Genomic DNA, 8,120 nt, shown 5'->3' with positions numbered 1-8,120 from the left:
TAGGTTTCGAGAGTTGGTTGGGGCATTTTCTTGAATTCAGAACTCTTGAAAATGCATTGGTTTCCATTTTGACATTTTTTTATTTTTCGGACCGGGAGGTCCCAAGTGGGACCCACTACCGGAGTCGTTAAGCACGGGGACGGTGTTTTGGGTTTGTGGCATTTCATACATCATTATTTTATGGTCTTTTACTTGGTGACATGTTTAATTATGGTTGTAAAGTGGTGAGTGTATATATATATATATATATATATATATATATATATATATTTGTAATATTAAAAAGATATTTTTATATACCATGGGACCCACCATTAGTTTACTTCATTACATATGGCTATAAGGCCATATGCTGACTGCTGATTCTTCCTCTTTCTCATGCAATACTCTCTGTTTCTCTTATTTCTTCATTTTACTTGTTCTTTCACTACATTTTCAAACTTTGATCTCTCCTTAACTATAGAGATTTTGATTTTGCCACTTAAGGCAAAGTTGACGAGCGCGTCAACGCCGATGTTTTAATCGGAGCAAAGTATCGTTTGGCCACCATTTGGGATTTCCAATTTTGGGTATTTTTGGGGCTTTTTCTTCAATTTGAGGTAGGGGTGTTCTTGTGAATTTTCTTTGATTTCTTGTGAATTTTCTTCTTTAATTTGACCTTAAGCATGCTAAATTTCAATTATCTTATCCATTATTATTGTGGTTGTATATAGTCAAAATGATGAATGTGTTTTACATGTTAATTAGGTTATATACATGACTATTTACATTATTGTGAAGAAGCATGCTTAATATTAGCATATTCCGTGTCTTGAGATTTCTCAATTGTTATGGAAATTGATGTTGTGGTTGTGAAATAAATGTTTGGAATTCTCTATCAAAAATGTGATGATGATGTAGATGGAATGTGTGGAATTTTATTGTTGAATTGGTAATTAGAAACATGAAGCATTCATGCATTCATTGGAAAAGAAAAAGGGAAATGTTTTGGAAAAACAAATGAAATTGTTTTGGGAATTTTTTTTTTTTTTTTTAAAGTGTTTGCGAAAACCGGGTGCCTAGGAGTCGCCTAGTAGTCTATGGCGTTAGTGTGGTCTAGAGGAGAATAGGGAGAGACCCTAGCGTGGTTGAGCTACCTAAGCCGGATAGGACGCCTTGGAGTTGCCTTGTGGTCGTGGATAGTTAGCTAATCCTCTTCTCGTAATGCCTTGCAATTGCCTTGGTTGGATTGCACTAACGATTTGAAAGGTGAAACGGTATTGTTTCGGAAATGGGGAGTAACATTACATGACATGGCATTCTATTGGCATACATTGCACACGTGTTGGTCGGATGACTTGTTTACTTTCTTGTTATTGTTATTGCTCTACTTGTTTCCCGATGCATGATCTCGTTCACTTGTATTCTATTCCTTATGTGGATTCACGGGATCGTAAGAGGTGTGTCTTAAACACTTCCTATTAAGGTACTGACTCACCCATTATATAAATATTTTTTTTTCAGGGCACGGGAAGGAAGTGGCGGACAATGCTCCTTCACAAGTTTTGATACGTTAGTGGATTGTTTTAACATAATTTGTAGCTATGATCTCATTTTTTTTTTATTTCTTTTTGTATAAACCTTGGGTTGGCACGTATATTATGTATCGACCTTAGAATTAACCATAGTGCCTGTAGATGACCTCGAGTTCGGGTAAGGACCCGGTTAGTGATTTAGACCCTCGGGTTCGGGTCGTTACAAATACAATTCAACAATCATGTATACAATATATATTGAACCCGAAAAACAATTATAACACTAAGAGAATAAACATACTATAACCCCTACCTAGCTAGAGGATTGAACCTCTAGAATCCTCAAGAAAAGTATACAAATCCAAATCCAAGAATGAGGTCTCCAAAGTGATGCTCCAAGGAAGCTAAAACCCTTCTATAGTGAGGTGATTTGGTGAGGGGAAGGTGTATGTAATCAAGGTCAAAGGTTGGCAACAATGGTGGAGGCTAGAGAGAAAAGGTGAGGAAGATGAAGAGTTAGTGGAAAAAGATGTATTTTTCCACTAACTTAGGGTTATACACACACACCCCCACTATGCTAGCACTATCTCTCACACACACACACTCTCATCTCACCCTCCACTTGTCACAATCTCAAACATCCTCACAAGACTTCATCCAAAGCCTACACTTGCCAAGACCTATGGCCTTATCTCAAGGCAAAATCTAAGCCCTACACTTGTCTTCATCCTAAGCCAACAAATGTACCAATCAAAGGCCAACAAATGGGTGAATCCTCACCCTACACATGTCACTATCCAATGCCTTCTCACAAGGCTTAATCTCATACCTACACTTTTCATCATCCTAAGCCTCCAAGTGTTTCAGCCAAAAGATGACAAGTATCCCCAAGGAAAGTGTGACACTTGTCACATCTTTCAAAAATTACGACTTAGTCCCTCTCCCAAAAATCTCAAATAAAAATTACAAAAAGGTCCCTAAGACCAAAATATCTCAAAAAGATAATTACGCAAAACACCCCAAGAAATGAAAATGTTTCCGAAGAAACTGATGAGCGCTGAAAAGTGCGTATTTAAACCCCTTAAGCTCGAGCATTCTAGGATCTTTATCTATCTTATTTTTCCGTTTTAGACTAATTTTATGTTATTACCCTTTTCAGGCACTTATTCCCAAAATAAGTCAATTCAGCCAAATTAGAGCATAAAAGAAGTAATCTCAAGCTAAATGGAATAAAGGTGCAAAGTGGTGGTTTACAGCAAGTTTCGATCGATCAGACAAATATTCGATCGATCTCACAGTGATTGATCTAGCCTTATCAAGATGGATCGAGCATATTGTCCTTATCCCTATGAATTTTCATCTTCAATCGATCCAGCATCCTTTCGATCAATTGAACTTCTTTGATCTTATCCCAACCTACCACTTTTATCTTTTTCCCAAAATATCCCAAAAATATCTCAGATTTGTCTTATTCCAAAAAGGCGTCGCCATGGTTCGATCGATCGAACTCCCTCAAGTTCGAAAAAAAACAGAGTCCAGCTTATTAAAAGATGACTCGTGGTGCAATCATTGAAGGGACCCTAGTGCACGAGACCTGACCATTCGGTGTGACACTTGAGCTACTTATGTAAGGATTTTGAGCCATTTATATAGAGGAGGATCAATAAGAAAAGAGAGAGAGAAATACACAATTTTAGAGGGAGAGATTAGAGGAGTCTAGAGATTAGAGAGATACACACCATTTGGGAGTTCTTCCATTCATTTAGGGTTTCTATTAAGAAGAAGATCATTCCTACCATGGAGATAGCCCTTGAGGGTTGGATGACTACATCAATGAGTGGCTAAACATCTTCTTGGGGCTAGAGTTAGTCCTAAGCATGCCTTTTAGATCTTGATGTTTTGTATTTTGAGGGGATTTGTGTTGTAATTCTTGTCTTGACATTTGATTTATGTATAAATCTTGTTTCTACAATGATTTGTGTTGTTTAATACTTTCAATTGATCATTTCATTCTACTCATATGTCTATGTATGCTAGAATTAGATGTTCATGTGTTTATCTCTAGGTTTTGTGTTATTGATGCAAATCTATGTGTGTTGATGCTATGAATCTAGAGATTGTCAAGGCATGATGCTTTAATGGAATACTCTTGTGGTTTGTTTGATGGTTCATATTCATTTCTTGATGGATTGTGCCTCTACCTTAGTTTAATTAGTTTAATTTTCATGTCCTTAGTTTAGTTATAGTGTAGTTGTCTCACTTTCTTAGATGAGAGGACAATCCATTCTTGTTGTTTGATGTTCCATGCTTATAAATGCAAGTAGTATAATTATCTAGCTTGTTAATGTGTTCTGATTGTGAGCTTAAAGGAATGAACAATGGCTTAGTTTGATATATTGTGCTATTCATTAGGTTGTCTAGACAATGTATACTTAATTAGTCATCCATGCTTGTTGATTCAATCAATCACACATATTAGTATTGCAACATATATTTCCCCTCATTCATTACACATTGAGTATCTAGAAAGGTGATGTTTAGTGGTGACCTCTAAATCCCAAGATGCCTCTCTCTTATTTCTCTACCCTTTATTTACTTTAATTGCTTTGTATTGAATTTGTTTACATTGTAGTTTAATTAATCAATTAAACCACCTTTTGATCACTCGACTTACTAATCCGACCTTGTTTCCATATCAATATTACTTCCAATCCCTTAGAACGATCCCTACTTACCCTAGCTATATTAGTAGTTAGAGGTAGTAGTGACACTTTATAAATTCAAACTTGCCCACTCTTTAACACGGACAAACACTAAGTTTTGGCGTCGTTGCCGGGGATTTGGCAACACCGTATTTTGGAAATAATTAGGAATTAGTACTCTTTTGATCGTGTTTTTATTTTATTTTATTTTGATTACTTATTGTGTTTATTCTTGATTCACTAGGTGTATTGAACAAAGGAAGTGAAGTAAGGGAGAATTGAAAAGCAATGAGCTAAGTTAAGCATAAAAAGGCCAAAATTCTAAAAAATTGCAAAGCATAGCAAAACTTGAAAACTAAATTGAAGTTGCTTAAGGACGCTTTGTAAGCTTTTTCTAAACTCAATCTCTATTTAAATCGTGAGCCCGTGGGGAGGCAAGTTTTTATTTTCTTAGATAGATCGTGAGCCTGTGTGGAGGCAATTTACTTTTCTTTGCATATTGTTGAAAGCATGGGAGTATGGGATCATCGTATGTGGAGGATTGTTGATTATTGATTTGTTGTAGAGGCGAAGTGATTGCTACTTGCTTGTTGCTTATTTTTGTTTTGTTTGTGCATACATGGTCGTAGATCATTAAATCCTACTTTTGTCCCACTTAATTTGAATTTTGAATCCATTGTTCATAATTCTAAGGGAAGGGGTAATTCTAGTCATTCCATTTCATCAATGGAAGACATCAATGAGGACCAGGTGGAGGACCTTGGTCACATAAACAAATAAGGCATCCTCCACCCTAATGTGCATCATGACAACATCCAAGTCCCATTAGACATGCCAAGACCATTCATTCCACCACAACAACAAGGTCAAGTTCTATTAGGAATACCTTGGCCAATTTTTGCTCCACAACCTCCCATTATGCAAGGCCATCAAGATGTTCGTGTAGCACCACCGGTTGTGAATCATCTTCTTGTTTTGCGTGATCATTATGTGCCAAATGAATATAATGTACCTACATGCATTCAATTGCCCCCATTTAGAGCACATCACTATGAAATTAAACCACAAACCATTCAAATGCTTTCCAATCATCATGGACTTCCAAGTGAAGAACCTTACAAGCATTTGGATGAATTTCTTGAAGTGTGTTCCACCGTGAAATACACTGACATGCCAGAAGAAGTTTTAAGACTCAAACTTTTTCCTTTTATCCTTAAAGACAAGGCAAAATATTGGTTTAACAATTTTAGGCCTTTTTCGATAACCTCTTGGGCGAAAATGCAACAAGAGTTCTTGAAAAAGTACTATCCAGTTTCAAAGACCAATGCAATGAGAACTTCAATTAGAGAATTTTCTCAAGAGGAATTATTTTGTGAGGCATGGGAGCGCCTCAATGACTTGCTTAGGAAGTGTCCACATCATGACATTCCTAATGTGATACCCCCGAATTTCCACGTGTAGGTTAGCCAGGCCCACATCCGAAAATACGGGAATATCAAAACAATTTAGTATTTAAACGAATACAGAATAAAAGAAGAATAAAAAGAATGAATAAATCGCTGAATGGAATTCTATTAATAAAATAAAACCTCCTTTACAAAAATAAATTTCATGAATTTAAAATTCTAAAATACAACTCGAGAATCCTATAAGTCAAGGACCCCTAAATCATAAATTATTAATTCACCAGACATCTAACAATAAATAACAATACTAAAAAGTAAACAAGATGAGTAGATGAATGATAGTCTCCCAGTTGTGAATCCTCAACCTAGAGACTGGAACTTCTAATAACCTGAAAAATAAATCGTGGGTTAGACCCACGAGTAAGTTCCTTCTACCAAGCCTCTTAAAACCAATAAATAAAACAACTCTAACCAAAATCATGCTAATTAAAGTTTTAACCTTTAATATAAGATGATACATATATATTATATATATAAATATATAAAGAATATATTCATTAATATATTTCTTGAAATCCAAGACCACAAACAATGATAAAACTACCTCCATATTTAAACTAACCATCAAGTACATTCCACTTTGAAGAGAAAACTCCTTTAAACCTAAATTCCATATTTAAATAGTTATTTAACCATTTAAATAATAAATAATAATCCAAGAAATATTTTTGTTCAATCAAAATCCCAATACCCACCAATGTATAATTTTATTTATAAATATCACCTAACAAAGATTTATATTTTGGCAACTCATCCATGCCTTCACTAATATTATTTTATCAATACTATAAAATAATATATTATCCTTTAAACATTAGTTTATTATAATATAAGAATATTTATCACCTCCAACTTATAAACACAATATTCATAGATATATATTTAATCATCTAACTTACCTAGCAATTTATTTATAATTTGGCAAATCATCCATGCCTCCACAAATATTTATTTATGTTTTGGCAAATCAACCATGCCTCTAGAAGTATGTTTATTTATACCATAAAAACTCAACCATGCCTCTACAAGGAATACATTTATACTTTGGCAAATCAACCATGCTTATTAAATTACAATTTGTTTATATCTTGGCAACTCATCCATACCTTCAAAAATATGTTGTTTATCCATACATTAATTAGCAATTTATTCATACTTCCTATGTATGTATTTTATTCATATAATTAATAAGACAATTTATTTATGCTTTTAGCAACTTATCCATGCCTCCAATTTAACCATGTACCAAACTTTACAATTAATTATGAAATAAATCATACATTGTGATGACCTTGTGGGCGGGTATGCCGTGGGCGGGTGCGAGACATTGACAGGCTACCACACTGGCGAGCTACGGGTGCACTGTGATACTCCTCGGATCCGAGACACGGGTTGATCAGGCCCAGGCCCAAACCCGAGAGAAATATCAAACAATTAATATGTAACCGAACACAGAATACAAAATAAAATAAGAAATAAAATAATAACGGAAGAATGCTAATTGAAAATCCTTAAAATAATATAATTATTGAAATCTGTTAAATTCAAACTCCATAGGTTTACAACTTGGGAATCCATCCATTAGACCCCTTATTAAAGGTTCTCAAACCGAAATTGAAAAACAGAAATAACAACTAAAGCTAACATAAAGAAGATTCCTACATAGTCGGAGGAATGAATATCTGTATTTGCTCTGGACGTCCAAGCTCTAACCCTGGAACTAACGAACACCTGAAAAATAAAGAAGTGGGTCAGGCCCACGTGCAAGTCCTGATCCTATTACAATCCAAACAGTAATCCGATACGCAGATACATCCTAGGAAGACTCAACAATAACTAGAGTAGTCCATATAAGTATATAGTACACACTATAGGACGCTCGCTAGTCCAGTAGGTTTGTCTCAGCCTGAATAGAAGGTAACATACAAATACGCACCCTAAGGTGGGCATGAATACCTAGACCTACCAGGAAACAACACCTATGTCCAGTTATCCATCCTAGGCGATATACGCGCCCTAACCATGGTCATGAGACTCAAGCTCATACCACGACACCATATAATATATATATAAAGTCCGTACTCCTCCTAATACATAATACCATCCATCTGTGTAGTGGTCTGATATATGTATAACAAATCCATCCTGAAACCATAGTGGATCATTCAATTCACAATTGATATGACACATGTTGGTGATGGACTTAATCTTTATGATTAATCCATACCTTAATCCAAATTTAGGTACGGCTTAGTGTCTGAACTAATCCGTACCTAATATGACACCGTCCCATACCGGCGCATACCATCCTCCAGTTTCCGTAGTTAATAGCACAGTATAATTACTTATTAACCACATCCCAGAATAAACATAAATATAGTTTAGCATGTACACAACCAATTTTTGCATCCTATATAACATTTAGATATCCCATTACA

The 8,120-nt window shown here is 35.3% G+C and overlaps 1 pseudogene; it reads right to left on the bottom strand.

The window, feature by feature from the left end:
• Positions 1 to 5,550: 5,550 nt before the first annotated feature.
• On the bottom strand, positions 5,551 to 5,643 carry LOC132275698 (small nucleolar RNA R71; annotated as a pseudogene).
• Positions 5,644 to 8,120: the final 2,477 nt, after the last annotated feature.

Source organism: Cornus florida, unplaced genomic scaffold, assembly GCF_030987335.1.
Source record: "Cornus florida cultivar Cherokee Brave unplaced genomic scaffold, ASM3098733v1 CherokeeBrave_3.0.0_Hap2_Chr09, whole genome shotgun sequence".
In the NCBI taxonomy this organism is placed as follows: domain Eukaryota; kingdom Viridiplantae; phylum Streptophyta; class Magnoliopsida; order Cornales; family Cornaceae; genus Cornus; species Cornus florida.
This window is presented reverse-complemented; position numbering and strand designations above follow the sequence as displayed.